The sequence below is a fragment of the Fundulus heteroclitus genome, chromosome 21 (assembly GCF_011125445.2).
Source record: "Fundulus heteroclitus isolate FHET01 chromosome 21, MU-UCD_Fhet_4.1, whole genome shotgun sequence".
Taxonomy (NCBI): Eukaryota; Metazoa; Chordata; class Actinopteri; order Cyprinodontiformes; family Fundulidae; genus Fundulus; species Fundulus heteroclitus.
Genome location: NC_046381.1, coordinates 7,522,441 through 7,539,613, shown reverse-complemented (window position 1 = coordinate 7,539,613; position 17,173 = coordinate 7,522,441). Strand labels below are relative to the sequence as shown.

The following is a 17,173-nucleotide window of genomic DNA, read 5'->3' as shown; positions in this document are numbered from 1 at the left end:
ACCACACTTTTCAGATTTTGTTTGTAGCTGTAAACATAAAATATCAGGAGCTACCACTGTCTTTCTATTTGAAAATGATTTGGTGTTAAACGGGAGCCATTCCTCCCCACTGTCGCTCTTTGCTTTCTCACTATGAAGCATCGCTGCAACGCCTCACTGAAACCGTCTCGGCACCGCGGCAAAGATAAAGCGGCTCTGTGTGAGAATTAGCATTGACCCGCAACAATATAAACTGTTAATCAAATAAAAAAGCCACTGAGGTTCTACTTTGATACTGTATTGTTATTTTTCTCTGTCTTAATCTAAAGAGTTTTGTATATTTTTTTTCTTTCTTAGAACAAATGCAGGTTTGAATGGTGAGTGCGTGAGTGAATGAATGTAAGCACATATCTACCAATGTTAAGTAGTTAATTTGGCTTGTAAAATTTGTTGTGTCTAAAAGAGAAAATTCAATAAAAAAAAAAAATAAATAAATTTATATATATATATATATATATATATATATATATATATATATATATATATATATATATATATATATATATATTATATATATATATATATATATATATATATATATATATATATATATAAATAATAAGGCACTGAGGTTTGTGGCTAAAATCGACGCCTAAATCCGGTCCAGCTCAAGCTTTGACGCCATATAAACCCAGAAACATGTGGCTGGAGCAGTTAATTTAGAGAAGTCCACGTGTGTAACTCAAAAACTGAAAAATTAATATGTTTTCCCCCCTAATCTAAACCTCTTAATCCAAACTTATTCCAGCCTGGAAGCTTTAAAACCAAAGACCAACAGCCTCTCACATGAGCTCGTTGTTGCGGATGATCTTGACCGCCACCTCCTGGCCGGCCCTGGCCGTGTCCCTGGCTCTGATCACGTTGCTGAACACTCCCTGGCCCGTGTAGCCGTACACGTCGTTAGCGCTTGTCCAACATCTCGCCGATGTTCACCCCTAAAGGAAGAAAAGGGTCGTTTGCTTGGCTGAAACAAGGAATCAGGACGGACCCCGGTTCCCAGGACTTACTGTAGTATCCCTCGGCATCGGTCCAGTTGTCCCTGAGGTTGGGGTTCTCCTTGAAGTCCTTCCCTACGCCTGCTGCTCTCATCCTGGCGCTCTGCAGAGACAGCAGTCAGTCAGGATAGGGTTAGGCCCGCCTTACCCGGGTGGGTGGTGGGGGTTCAAGCGTGCCTACTTACGTCGAAATGAGCGGCGAACATGTCGTCGGACTCCGTGAACATGTCGGGGGCCGTGGGCTTCTTTGGGTTGGCTGCTGCTGAGACAAAGAGAGAGCGGCCAGAGGAGGCGGTGACTCCCTGGGGCTCAGGCGCCACGCGGGAAAACAGTATATCTGGAACATGTGTTTGATTAACATACTCTGCAGAGATCAAAACAAGCTGCAGGAAGCAGACACAACCAGGCTTTGGAAAACAAGCCAGCAACTGAATGAACACATGACAGAGAGAGATATTCAATTAAAATCCCTGCCTCACAATGCTGCATTCTTCACACAGATCAAGCCGCCACCCCCCCCCCCCCCCCCTAACGTGTGAAAACCTGCGATAAACGGCCCGTTCACCTGCCTTTATGGCTCAAACTCACAGAGACGGTGACTTATTAGACTTTGTGTTGACCATAATAAAAATAATAATCTAGGGAAAGTGTGCCTTGGCCAGCTGGTCTTTATGCGTTCAGCTTTGCTCCTCGCTAAGATTCAGCGCCTCCAGCTTTGGTGGACAGGTTGCCTGCTGGAAACAGGAAACTAGGGCTGAACGATTTTGTAAAATAATCTAATTGCGATTTTTTTTCTTAATATTGTGATTTAATGCGAGTTTTTTTCCATTTTAATTTATCATGCGTTTCAAAATATATACAAACAACAAATCAATTTGTTTCCTCGCCATGTGGATTAGTTGCTAAAAGACCCACAGCGTCTCAACTCAGCAGTAATGATTGCGTTCTGCCTACAATATGTTTCAATCAAAATTACAATTTTGACTTTTCTCCGCATTAACCACAAGCAACAAAAATGGCCTCTAAATAAAGATGTTTGTAAACAAGGACTATTTTAAATATGAACTTTTAATGTTTCTATTTATCAGAATATTGTTCAAGAGAACAGCTTTTAATTGATTTGGACATCAATCCTTGTTGAACATAAAGTGCAACCAACAAGCAAGTCTATGTACTAAACTGATTGTCCAGTACTTAATGCTTAGTATGATTATACAAACTCTAAAACAAGTAATAAAATTAGATTATCTCACTGCTGCAACTGTCTTCCCTTCCATGTGGAGGCAAACCCACTTTAAACATTTTACCAACACCTAATGGACGTGTCTAATTCCCTAATTGTTACATAGCCAAAAACTGCAGACCTCTGCGATTTGGAAATTGTATTATTTTAAATCACGATTATATTGAAAATGAGATTAATTGTTCAGCCCTACAGGAAACTCCAGTTTATTTCACCAAACCCAGCCTGATTTACTGCAGTTTGTTGTGTTTTTTTTTTTTTTTGACAAGCAATTAACCGATATTCACTGAAAACTTATTATGCTTTTGCCCCAAAAGCTTAAACGTTTGACTTAAAGGGACAGCAACTTCAACCGTCAAAGAAATTCAAAGATTTTTGCCTCCTAATCAACAACGTTTTTGGGTCTATTCGGCATTTTAATAAATGTTTTTCCAGGGTTGAATGACGCAAACATATCCTGCGACTGAGGTCTGCATTAATTGGGACAACAGGGTGAAAACTAAACACGTCGGTTCACATCTAAACACGACTAGCCAGGCGATGTGATCGTCTCTAGAGGCGGCAGGCCGGCCGGTGGATTCTGTCGGCTTCGTACGGCAGCGTGAGTCGTTTCCACTGGGACTTTACCGTCTTTCTCCTGGGCGATCAGGTTGTGCTTGGCTTTGATGCTGGCCTCGAACGTGTTGAGGTTCTCCCGCTCGTACTCCTTGACGTCGGCGGCCACCCGCTCCAGGATGTCGTCGGGCGAAGGCGAGCGGCTGCGCGTGCTGCTCTGAGGGCTGTTGGGCTCCGACGCCATGTTGCTCTCCTCGTTGGCCGTCTTGTATTTCTGTTGGGAAGACAGCGGGAGGGAAAGGTGGATCGATGGAAGGGGCATGGGGGTCTCTCTCCGCTAAAGCCCACCTGACTCTGTGGGTGGGGGGGGGGGGGGGGGGGGGGGACGCCAACAGACCTGGACGATGGCCATGCGCTGCTGGCGCCGCTGCTCGATAAGAGCTTCTTCGTCGATCTCCTCTCCTTCAAAGTCTTCCAACCTGCCAACAAGCAGCAGAAAAGAAATCGGCTAATTTCCCACCCTAAATAAAAAGCAACAAATCCTGGCATAATCAGCTTCTTTCTGCAGAAACTTTCTAAAACTAACAATTTATCTGGACTAGTGACCAGATTTAGAAACAAGCTCAGTTTAACAGGGCTGCTACGTGTTATTTCTACATAAAACGCAAAATTTATTGATCAAAATTAAGCTTAGAAACCCAAATACACAGACTTTTTTTTTTCATTTTGTCACAACATTAAATTGTTTTAATAATTAAAAACAGGAGAAGCGTGTCATCTCTTTGTACTCAGCCTCCCTGTAAATACTATGCAGGACCATATTTGGCCACAATTAAGACTTCATCTCTTTTGGGTTTCGTCTCAACCAGTTCTGCACATCACGACAAAAATGTTCACCCCAGTTTTCTTTATAAAAAAAATAAATTAATAAACATCCATGTTGTATTTTGCAGATCTGCAAACTCCAGTTTCGGCACGGATTCTACATTGGATTTCTCTCTGGACTTTGACTAGGCCAGTGGTTCCCAAACCTTTCTTGGTGGGCTCCCCTGTGACGCAAAAGAATGTTTTCGCCCCCTCCAACCAATCTGACAGCTGAACAGCTGAATGTAAACGTCTGATTTTTGTGATTTAAAGAAGATTAGTTTATTTTATTGTTATTTTTTACTGCAGTTGGCTTTAGACAATGACAATAAAGTTTGTCTAAGTCTAAGTGAACAAAAAAAAGCCAACTGCAGTAAAAAAAAACAAACAATAAACTAATCTTTAAATCACAAAACTCATACTTTTAAAGTGTAATTGTTTTAAATGTAACTGTCTATTTTACTCTGTAATTGAAATAATCATTATCATGAATATATAATTGTCATTTTTTAGTCCACTTCTACCATTCTCCTTCCTGCAATTATACTAAGCCGCCCCTAGGGGGCACCACTGGACCGGCCATTCTAGTGAGGCAACAGGCTTTGATCCAAGCAATTCCACTGTAGCGCTGGCTGCATCTTTAGGACGATTGTATTTCATCATTTTATGTTTTTCATTATCATAATAAAAGTGATGATAAACTATTTACAGCTTGACTGAAGTCTTGTACGCAGGCGATTGCATCAAATACTGCTCCTAAAAACACAAACCCTTTGTCAAACGCGCCTCCTCAGGACAACCAGCACAGATTTTTTTATCACCAAAGTGCACACAATCACTGCAAATTAATCATATATTTAAATGTACTGCAGTAGGTATTTAGCAATATAGAATTATTGAGTTATATGTTTAGTTATATTTATGATCCAGTGTAATCTACAGTGGACATACAATAGGGAAAGTAACGACATCAACAACTATGTCAGTTTTTTGGGGGTTTCAAATGTCATTAATTCACTTATTGTGATCACAATAAACCAAAAGTTCCAGGAAACGGTTTTAAGAATAACTGCCTATTCCCAGCCGGTCTCCAGTTTATATAGAACCACCATGATTCAGTGTTTAGGTTTGGTCTCATCTGACCTTGTAGTCAGTAGATTAAAAATCTGCTACATGTGAAAATGTTTATGGGGCGTGAAGATTTTGCAAAGTCCTGCATCGGCCTTTAGAAACTGTTCATTAAGAAAAAGAAACAGAGGAAGACGTTTTCTGTGCTCACATTTCATCCTCGGAGGACTCCTGGTCCAGCTTCATCCCCTCCGACAGGCTTCCTTTGAACTTGTCTTCGTCTCTGCTGCGGCGCCGCCTCCTCATGCGATCCCGGGACATGGAGCGGCGGTACTGGCGCGGCCGTCCGTACCGGTCTCTCTCCCCGGACCTGCGGTTCGTGCAGACGCGGACGTCAGCGCAGGGAATCTAATCGGCCTTTTATTTCGTTTACAGCGCCGACCTGAGCGGGACTCACCTGCGCCTGAGCGGAGACCTGCTTCGCCTCCGTGGCGAGGAGCGAGAGCGGCGCGGCAGCGGCGGCGACGGAGACCTCCTCCTCAGAGGCGAGCGGCTCACCCGGCGCCGAGAGGCCGACCTGGGACTCTTCTCCCGGGACCGGTCCCCGAGCGGCCCGGCGTCGGCCCGAGTTCGCTTCCTGCAGGAGAAAACAATGCCGACATTCTACGGGTTATTTTGGGTTTAATCTGATGTCTAATGAAGGCAAAGGGCTTCGTTTTTCATTACTTTCTTTTATTAAACATGAAACCAGGACAAATAAGACAATTTGATGTTGAATGTTGGGTTACTGTGTCAACATTAGCTTTCTAGCGTACGACGACGAGGCATCAACGATCTGTCTTTCTCGGCAAGATCTTTGTTTTAACTCCCAGATGCATTAAAAACAAGTTTTATATCAGATCACCTTCACTGAGCGACCTTTAAATTTTTTCATTTTTGTTTTTTAACCATGAGGCGCCACAAAAAGGTCTCACTCGATGCTTCTTGGTCAGATTTACAGCCGTATAAGATGCTTTATTAAATGCTGGTGATCTTTTAAAGTGATTTGACATAAAGAAATCACACTGTTATTAGAAAATTGTAACATAATCCTAATTTACACATTTAAAAGCAACATTTTAAATCAGGGACGGATACTTTTACAGATGTTAACTATTACAGATGTTCCTTACTGAGGTTTCTTGTCCTACTCCAAAATGACCCGTAAAAACAACTCAGAAAATAAACTTGAATATTTGTAGATTAATTACAAAAAAATTTCAATCTTTTATTTTAGAAGAGAAAAAAGAAAGGATTATAAGAATACTGGGGTATTTTTATTGGCCACATAACTCCAGATGTGAAGCCTTGAGAGGCGCTTTAGTCACAATCCTCTCAGGGTGGAGCCTTTTCTGGTTTCTCCAACATCTTTTCCCACCAGACTTTTTCCTTCCACTCAACTTTCCTTTAACATGCTTCCGTAGAGCAATCTGAGGAGCGGGTTTCTTTAGAAATGAGTTTTTGTGGCTAACCCTGCAGAGGGTGTCAGCGACACAGCAGTCTCTGTCCTCGATAGTTTAAGTCATAACGTAACATTTCTATTATTAGATTGAGGTTTTTATTGATTTTCTGAGAAACTAACTTTTGGGTTTTATCAAAATGAACAGAAATATCCCCTTTAGTGTGTAATAAAGAACTGAATCAATAACTACAGGCACTTCTGGGTGAAGCTGTCTGGTTTGCAGCAGTAACAAACCTCAGAGGCGAGTCCTGTCTGTCTGCCTCCCTCCTGCGGGCCTCTGTTGAGCGGCTGCGTGCTCTCCGGGCCGGGGACCTTCTGGGCGGAGAATGTTTTGAAGTCCTGTCTGAGGCACTGGCTGAGGGGTGGTGGGCGTCTCTGTGGCGGGGGGAGGCGCTGCGTCTCCTCGCCGGGCTGTGGGGTCCTCGTCTGTGAGGGGAGCGGTTCTCCTTTCCCAGCGACGTGTCCTTGGAGGGGGACTTGGCCGGCCGCTTGTCCCGCTCGGCGTCGGAGCGGCTGGGCCGGTCCCGTACGGGCGACCTGGAGCGCCGGCTCGGCCTCTCCTGGTTTGGTCTCTCGTCTCGCTGCGGGGACGAGCGCTTGTCGGGGCGCCCGGCTTTCTGCTCGTTCCTGAAGCTGGGAGGAGAGGCAGACTTCCTCTTCTCCTTGAAGCGATCGGCGCTGCCGGACTGTTTCTGTTTTCTGTCTTTCGATCTGCTCCGCGCGCGCCCGCGGTCCTTCGCTGCAGCCTCCTTGCTGCTTTTGGTCCCCTTGTCCGGCTTGGGCTCCTTGGCCGGCTTGTCTGCCGACTTACTCCGACTGCGGCGCTTGGACCCGGATTTACTGCCGTCGATTGAGTCCCTTCTGGATTTCCCGCCTTTTTCCCCTTTGGGAGATATGAGTTTACCTGAGCTGCCCCTCGGACGCTGCTCTCCGTTTCTGAACCTGCCGTCGCCGTCCTCCTCGGACCCAGAGTTGTACCCCTGAAGGATCAAACCCATGCCGGACTGGACCTTGCCCTCCATCAGCTGGCTATCCAGCTCAGCCTTGATCAGGGCCCTCTGCTTCTCCAGATCCTCCAGCACGGCCCGGTCGTCCAGACTGGGATTTCCGGAGGACGGAGAGGACTCCAGCTTCCTGTTGCTGGCGGCGCCAAAGGGGACGTCGGCGGCGGTGGCGGCGGCGGGGGAGGAGGCCTCCTTACGTTTGTGTTTCCGATGCTTATGGCGGTGCTTACGCTTGCGCTCCTTGTCGTCCTCGGCTGCGTGTTTGTGCTTTTTGTGCTTGCTGCGGTGCTTGTGTTTTTTCCTCTTGTGTTTCCCGCCGCTGCTGCTGTGATGCTTGGACCCTTCCTCATTCTTCTCGCCATTAGTCCCCGCCTGCTCCTGGGTGGGACAAACCACAGCGATAAAACTCAGCAGTAAGATGGTGGAAGGACGACAGTTCAGAGACGTGTTGCTCTCTCTAGTTAAAAGAATCTCTCCATGGTTAATATCTGTTAACTTTATCAGGTTATATCAACATTATCAACTATTGGGACCAGGGGCGGTTCTAGCCAGGGGCCAACAGGGGCCCATGCCCCTGTAGAAATGGCCTTGGCCCCTGTTCTAAAAGCATGATGTTAAAAAAACTTCTCATGATTGTTTGGAATGGCAAAGAAACCATAACTGATTGGTCACTTTGACCAATATTATTTTTTACCTATACAGCTTTACTCTAAAAAGAATTTAAAACTTAAGATGTTTCACGTTTAGCTTTAGCCGTATTGAGCAGGGGGCAAAGTTTTCAACTGCTAGATCGGGGGTCTGAAACCTGCAGTTCCAGAGCCACAAGTGGGTTACTTAATATTATTACACAGTTAAATATTGCCATTTTATTGTTTTTAATTTGTTTTTCTGTGCCCCTGTGAAAAAACACTGGCCCCACCTTGGCCCCCCTTGGTAAATTTGGTCTAGAACCCCCCCCCCCCCTGAATGGGACTAAACTTAAACATTAAAAGCAAGACAAAAGCAAAGCAGTACGGAAAGGTTGGAGTTTGTTCCATTTAGCCAAAATCTATTTGATTTAACCAAAAGGAAAAAAATACACATTATTTAGAAACAAAAACGTAGGAGTATGAATTTTTCTCTCTGATCTGGTAAATGGATCAGAGAGAAAACTTTAAAATCTGGTCATGCAAAGTACTGATTTCAGGGGACTGAATCTAAAAGTCAGGGTTGTTAGAAAAATGAAAACCCATTCATGTCACAGTTAGACACTTTTTACTCATCTATCACATAAACTTCCCATAAAATACTCTGTTTCTGGTTGTAATGAAATAAAATGTGAAAAAGCTCAGAGGAAAATTTACAAGCCAAAGCCTCAGAGATAATCTGCTGTTACACTTCAAATTCAACCATAATATTGGCAAGAAATGTCAGTTTTTATACATTTAATCAAAGAGTTTTAATGTGAGTTGGTTTAAACGTGTAGTTTTTACCTCTTCGCCCTCCTCTTCTGACAAGTCTCCGCTGTCCTCATTCCCGCTTCTTTCGTCTCTCTCCAGGTCTTGCTTTCTGTTTATTAGAGAGAAAAAACTAAATTCGCTGAACAGAAATTTTTTCTCAAGACTGTTAAAAAGTAATATAAGTTGATGTAGCATAAAGAACTAAGTAGTGAAACATTGAGGGGGGAAAAAAAGTTATTACAAAGCTTGCAAGGTGAAACAATCAGGTTTCCTGTTGGATTCGCTGTAAAATGCCGAGACTTTTACGAACAGGACATTTGCATTTCAAAGGTATTTTTATTTAAACTAGTTCCCTTTTATAATAAGTACATTTTAAAAGAACATTTTATTAAATAAAAACAAATAAAACTTGATGAATCTAATACTTTCAGTTACTTTCTCTAATTTATGTTCATCATACTTTGGCCACGTGTAGTGCAGAGAAACATCACATTCACCTCTAGCTGCTAGATTTACTGTTTGAGCAACAGATTGCTTAGTTGAACACAAATATGTGTTCAACTTCACTAAAACAAGGAAGATTAACACCGCTTTTTATTTTATCCATTTGTTTGAAAAGAGAAACTTCCAAGAATTATGGCCTGACTTACTGTAGGATTAGCTTTTAGCTTTATTTACATGTGGTGCAGCTTGTTTAGTAGTAGCTCTGCCTTTCTTTGCCTGAAATCAACCCAAACTGTGTGACATCATTCAAGACTGGCTGTGCGTAACGTTCACTTTGCTGATGAGAAAGTCCGGACTGCGGACTACACCACACTTTCTTTACTGCAGAGGGTCACTCCTAGCTGAGCTGCACAACGTATCGAATCGCGAAAGGACCGGCTGGATGCAGTATTGGGTAAGACATCCCACGTGTCAAGCAGCACAGGCTACATACGGACGATACGTTTGGCCAGACTATCTGCCCTTAATGCCAACGCAGAGTGTAAAACTTTAATAGCCGAGAGGCTAAGCGTCATGGGAGGGAAATGGGAACATTATAAACACACAAAAAAAAAAAAAAATTGTCAAAAAATGTGGGTTAACAGTAGTTAATGTTGCCATTTTCAGCAATTCCATCCCAATAATAATTTTTTTCTGGTGTTGTGCGGCTCTAGTCTCCTGTATAACAGCATGGATTATTTACAGATGCAAGTACACACACACACACAGCGCGTACAATTTCACCTAAGGGGCCGCTGTGTTTCTGTTATGGACTGTCTCCATAGAAACGTGTGTTGGCAGGACGACGGCTAACATCCTTCTGTCCAGACGCCGCTGCCGCCGTGGGTCCGCAGCGAGATAACCTGATGCTGCGGTGAAAGGCTGACACAAAACTGAATGCAGCAACGAAAGGAACGGCAAACGCAACCCGCCCAACAATGGCTGCTCTCCATGGTAACTAAAAGCTAACGAAACGACGGGCCAAAATTAGACCATTTAGCCCCAAAAATGGTTCAATCCACTCGCCAGATATCATCTAGATAATAGAAATCTTGTTTTTTTAGTATAGTACAGTTATAGTACAGACTACTCATCTGTAGTTTATTAATTTCTACTCATCTGTAGTTTATTAATTTCAGAATTTAAAGAGATAAATGTTTAGATTTGGACATTTTCTTTCCTTTGTTTTAAGAACATTTCATTTATGATTGTGTTTGTGCCAGATGAGACTTGTGAAAGATGAACCACAGATCACACCAAGCCATAGAAAACACTGTAAACCACTGGTTGTTTAAAACAGACCTGAAACATCCCCAAAGTAGGAATGAATTTATATGCATGAAAAGTCCCAGGGCTATACACGCTCTGACAAAACTAAGAAAACAGGGCAGCATGGTGTTTGCATAAACTAGCCTTGTGTCAACGACAGGTGCACAGCCAGGTAACGTGTCAGATCACTGATCCTGACCTATTTATTTATATTAGGACGGTGACATAACCTTTCACATTCTAACAAAAGAAGTCCACCTAAAATAAAAGCAGCTGTTGTGGTAAAATAAAAATAATCCTAACTTACAGCGATTGTTAATTTAAACAGACAGGCCCCTGTTAAATGCAAAAAAATAAATAAAGTTTCCAGCGATTCCTTTATTAGTGTCAATCTTTGAAAACGCCACCAAAAACAAACACATTGTTGCAGATCCAGCGTGCGACTAACCGGTTTCCTGTTCGTAGCGCATTTAGAAATAAAAAAAAAAAAGCCAACATAAACCGAACCATTGCGAGCCCCTTTATAAACGCTGGGATTACGTAATGCTCTCGATTTAGCCTGAAAGCTAAAGCGACGACTACACATTAAACAATGGGGATGAATTACAAACGACGGGTCTGGCACAGAGAGTCCTGTGCCGTCATGTCAACCTGACTTGCTAGCCCTTCCTCTGACCCAGACCGCCTCGGCTGCTTTATTAGCTCACAGATGCTAACGTCTTTTACTCTTACAACTAGCAGGCTACACGAACTATGCTAGCATGTGTTATTGAAATCTTCAAAACACACAAAAAAGAACAGCTTTTGACATGTAAGGGGCAGGCGCCGAAACTCCACTGAAAGGAACACGAATGAATGCAATTTAACGCACACGTTCAGCTCGTGAGTTTAGCCAAACTTGGGTCTAGCTAGGCTAAAGAACATTAGCCAGCTAGCTGAGGCAATTAGCATGCTCCGGTAACGTGAAGCTGCAACGCTGTCCTCTTTTCCCGTTTCACATCGTTCTCTTTCGATTCGAGCTCCAGAATCCGCTCACATGCCACAGCTGCCGACGCGAACTGGTTTTAATAGGAAGACTTACACGTGTTCGTTTCCATTATTCATTCTTCTGGACATGATGTCCATTTCAACGTCCGCCATTTTGCTCGGCTAAGCAGGTTCTTCTTCGGCTATCGAGAAGTGCAACGTTAGGCTGGCTCTCGTCTGCCCCCTGATGTTCTGGCGGATACACGAACTGAGCACCGAGTTTAGACCCTTTCTTTCTTTTTTTTTTGTCCAGCAGGGCGCATCCTTCTCTAATTTAGAGGCTTCAAGCTATTCGATGCTGTGAGGGTACGGATGGAGGTTTTAATAATTAACATGACCTAGCCCAGGGGTCAGCAACCCTTACAACCCGCAGAGCCATTTTTGCCCTCGGTCCAGCTAAACAATTTGTTTTAGAGCCACAAGAGTTACACAACTATTTGAAACAAGAGCTTGTTTTCATAGTATATTATAGGAAATTTGTTTGCATTTTTTTATTAAAGATCAACAGTTTTTATTATTTAACCAACATTTTTTATGTTTAGGTTTAATACATTTTCTTCAATTGGACATTTGATTTTTACAGCAATCTCCAAATACCTCAATTATTATAGTTCAAAACAATTTCCCATAAGATGTTTGTAATTAATACTGTAACCTGAGTATATCAAGAACATTTCAATTAGTAATCCATGGTTTCTTGATTCCTCTGGGGACAAAAGCTGCACTGAAAGTGAGACCCAATTCTGTTTGCCCCTCTTCAAATTGGGAAAGACAAGAGAACTTTATGGAAAGTGAATGTGTTTTGTTACAAGAAAATGGCTTCTCACCTAAACGTGTCCATACTGTCAGAGCAATAGTTTCAAACAACTTGAAATATGACGAGTTCTTGACGATGAAAAAAAATAAAAATGAACCCAAAGAGCCTTATTAGACTTTATCCCATCATACTTTTTTTTTTTTTAAATACTCTCTTTCAACAGGACAATGACCCTAAACATGTGGCTGAATCAGCAAAGAAATAGCTCTCAAGACCCACAAATAACCTCTGGAAAACACAGGAGATGAGCCGAAGAGAAGACAAGATCAAGGGAGGATGCAGGACTCACAGAGGACCAGATTCACAGTTGGTAAAAGTCCAAAAAAAGGTTTTACAAAGCCAAATCAAGATGTCAAAGAAATTATGACGTGCAGTCCAAGATTCCAAAAAATAATCCAGGCGCCTGTGGAAAAGCTCTACAACAGACCGACGGTGGAGCAGAACACCAGCAAACATCACCGCACCGCCTCGTAAAACTCAGGCGATAACAGGAAATCTCTTCAAACCTTCAAACGTGATGCATCTGCCCTGGAGGCCCCCGGCGAGAACTCAGGGCTTTCAAGGATGCATTACGGAAGCGTGATCATCCGCTCCGGGCGGATTTAATCTGAAGCAGTAAATTTTCGTTGTGCGTGAGTGTCGAGAAAGTAACGGAGGCTCAGGGCGTCACAGATGGTGACTCTGCAGATGGAGCACACCTGCTGGAAAACAGACGGGAGCATCGGCACGTCTTTGGATATAATAATAATAATAATAATAATAATAATAATAATAATAATAATAATAATAATTAATAATAATAATACATTTTATTTAAAAAGGCGCCTTTCTGGACACTCAAGGTCACCGTACGAAAAAGATAAAAACACAATGTCAGAAACAAAGTCGAAACACAGAATAAAAACCATTAAAAAAATACAAAGGCTGGGACAGGGAAATTGATATTAAAAGGAATAGGGAATCTTAAACAGATGAGTTTTGAGTTGTGATTTGAAATTTAGAAGTGAGTCCGTTCTTTCTTGGGGCCAAAAGGGCATAAAGACCTAAGAAAATGACATTAAATAACAAAAATAAATAAATAAATATGGCCTCTCGTTTTATTTTAACAACCTGGGTGTGTCCAGTGAGCGTGCACACAGTCTGAAACCATCACTCAGGTTGGGGTCTTTCTGATACAACGTGTTCCTCAGATTTATACGTCAAAGTGTGTCAAAGCGGAGGCCTCGCCGCAGATTAAAGGCGCAGACTCCTGCGCCTTTAATAAATCCTGACAGGCAGCAGTCGGAGACGGACTCTTTGCACAGGAGACCGATCTCTACGTCACACACTTCATGATTACTCGTCTGTTTTTAAAAAAAAGTGCTTCCCTTAGGCTTTAACCTCATCACTGACACAACAGTGCATCTTAAATGCTGTATTACAACCACACCGCCTGGCCATTTCTGACCACTCCAACCTGATTGGACGCAGGCGGGCGGAGAAAACCAAAGTGAATGTTGTGATCCAACCCTTTTTTATGTATGGTTATGTGGATAAACGACTTTTTCCACACATTGGGTGACCTCCATCTCATTTAAAGAAGAATCGGGAGATGCTTCCGAGTTTCCCACAGTTGTGATTTTTTGCTGACGGTCCTGCAGCTCATTCCAGCCTAGAGCAGGTCTGATATATTGTCCCCACTGTCCTTTGAAAGTTTGCCAACTTGCAGACATCGGCGATGGTAAAGGCATTCAGGAGAAGCAGCTTTCCATGCCTGCATCCAACAGGAAGCCATTTCCACATACAACCTGCAAAATATCCAGCCTTTCAGTTCTGGCTTTTCTCTTTTTAAGTAGACAAGACAGTCCTCGTGTCTTTTTTAAAATCAGACATACGCTTATTTTGTAACGTAATAGCAGAAGTCAGAACTGGAGAGTCAGACACAAACTGTAACTGATAAGTGTATTTTCTTTTTTGATATCTAGACATGGAATGACTTTTTGGAAGAAAGACATGGCGGAAAGAGGAAGAAAAATGATCAACCAGACAGATCCACCAATAGAAAATAAATAGAACCCCTTTTTCTGTCTACAGAATGAAACAATACAATGTGCTCCAAGTCTTGACCATCATTAATGTGCATATACACGACATATTTCCTGACTGAGGGTGCACGTTAAAGGTTGACGTAAAAACAAGAAGGCTGCAAATGAACTGCTCATTGCTGAGGATCATTTCTGGATGTAAAATGTCTGGAGAGCAGTTCACTTTTTAACCCAGGGTTCTGTTGGACCAGCACCAGGGCGCCTGGGTGGGAGGTTAGAGGAGAATCCAGCGAAAGATGAGTTCTAGGGTTCAGCTTCACGCAGATTTGGACGATCAGAGCGGCTGAAAGTGTTGCTTGGTCAGAAGAGGCCATTCGCTTTGTCCTGGAAGTGAGAACATCATAGTTGAGCTTGTTCCAGTTGCTAATGACCAAGTCTAACTTGCTCTTTCCTCTAATCACATTCAGTTTTCATCGTTCTTGGTCATTTTGCTCTCTTGCCAGTTTGCAGTTTTGGTCGTTTCATACCCGATTTGTTTCAGATATCAAATGGAGCTGCTTGTCATATGAGATTTTGCACGAACCGCGCATCAGTGCCTTTTTCCCTTAGGGACGTTTGGTATCTGCTGAGACAACGATTAAAGGTGCTTAACTGTAACCTGCTGATCATGTACTCATACATACATACGTACATTTCCAATCAACAATACAGGAAGAAGCAGGAGGTCATAGTTCTTTTGGTTTGGTAAGAGTTCGTTGACTAGACAAGGACCAGCTACTGTTGTACAGGCAACGTCTTAAAATGTAACATTTTCAACTCAGCAAAGATTTTCCCCATATATCGTGCCTTTGGTTTAAAATCCTTACGAGAACCAAGAGAGTCTGATTTAGTAAAACAGAACAATCTATCTCACTAAACATTATACATATTAAACATATATATATATATATATATATATATATATTCAAAAACATGTCTTTGTTGTCCTTAAACCACGTTGTATCTAATTTGGTGATATGTTTAGGTATGTTCTTCATTTGGAAGAGCCATTTCTACCCAAGCGTTAACATCCTGGCAAACGTCGTGCAATGTTGCATCCATATTAAATTGTTTTTGTCCTCATGATCCTCTCTGTTTTGTCAAGTGCGACAGACCCTTCTGCAGGAAACCACCCACAAAACATGCTGCTGCCATCCCCGTACAGGAATCAAGAATCTTTATTATCACCACGTCTTACTGTCGTGACGTTTATTTTTCAGACAGATACCGGCTCAGGATGTACACAGATAATATATACAGGCAGACACAACAAACAAATGGGATTTTCAATCATTTTTTAAAAATAAATATATATAAATTCAATCAGTCAGTCAGCTGCACTGACCAAACACACTTCCTGAGAAGCTTGAGCGTGCAAAACAGTCTTTAGGGTCTGATAAGACTCATACCGAGCTCCGAAAGTCTGATATCAGTCCTTTTTGAATGATATGAATTACTGTATAGTTGCATCAATTAATTTTTTCAATTGTATTGTATTTATATAGCGGCAATTCATGAAACATTTAATCTCAAGGGTCTTTCCTAAATCAAATTCTATCAGATTATACAGATCGGTTCAGATTATACAGATTGGTCCAAACATTTCCTTCAAAGCTCCTTCGAAAGGATTCAATAAAAATAAAGACAAAAACTACACAGGGGAAGACACAAGGACAACGAGTAATGAAGCATGAGCAAAAAAACAGACGAGGTGTGAACAGAAACAGAACAATCCAGCAACTAGACGGCAACAAACAGGAGTTTAAGTAGTGGGGAAACAGGTGCGTGCCCTGAGTGACGATGAGCTGACAGGTGAACTGAGTCAGCTGGATTGCAGAGCGGCAGAGAGTGGGAAACAGAAGGAGAGAGAATAATAAATATGAATGATGCTGGTAAATCCAAATAATAACATATTTAACCAAGATCTAACAGAAAAAAAATTAAATGTACAGAGAACACTGGAATAAACTAAAGAATAACCTAATAAGGAAAGCTCCAAACAAGAACTGAGTACTGAAAAGTGAACCAGAGTAAGCAAAACTAAAAGGGTACAATGAACAGCAAGGCAAATGTCCAACCAGACAAAAAGAAAATAAAAAAACTCAAAAATGTCTAATTCATAACAATCGTGGCACCTTAAGGCGTCGGGAACTTGTTCCAAAGGATGAACCAGACTTCTCCACTTGACATCCTGACTGGTTATTCAATTCTTGTTTATCTAAAATGTCAAATTTTAAAATTATGAAAAAAATAATAAAGTCCAAAAAATAACATCTCATTATTCTGGCATTTAGGAAACAGAAATATATTTTTGGGCTCTCCCACTCTAACCATTATTATTATTCATTTATTATACATTTATTAATCTGACCTGAATTTGTTAAATGGCAGCTTCAAAATTGTGACTGCAGCACGACACATAGACGCAGGACGCAAAACCGCAAAACTGCAAAACAAGGTCATCTTTAAGGAATTTACCTGTTTCCTTTAGTCGGCCATTTCCAGCCCTAAAGCTCAGACACTTTCCTTTCATCCTCATTCTAAAGCTGTCTAAGTCTAAGTCTAACTCTCCACAGCCATTTGTCGACGTAAGAAGCCCACAGACGAGATTTATCGCTTGTGCCGGAGCTGGTTTTTCCATAAGGAGGGACCAAACGATCAGACGTCCGTCGGCTCCGTCTCAGCTCATCAGGCCCCCACTCTTCAAGCTCCACTGCAGACACAATAGGGACCGGGCCATAAAACACGGGGGCCCGACAGATGCTCGCCAAAGACGACCACAGTCCATTATGGAGCCTGTTAGAGAC

The 17,173-nt window shown here is 42.2% G+C and overlaps 1 pseudogene; it reads right to left on the bottom strand.

The window, feature by feature from the left end:
* Positions 1 to 805: 805 nt before the first annotated feature.
* On the bottom strand, positions 806 to 11,651 carry LOC118556728 (annotated as a pseudogene).
* Between the last annotated feature and the right edge of the window lie 5,522 nt (positions 11,652 to 17,173).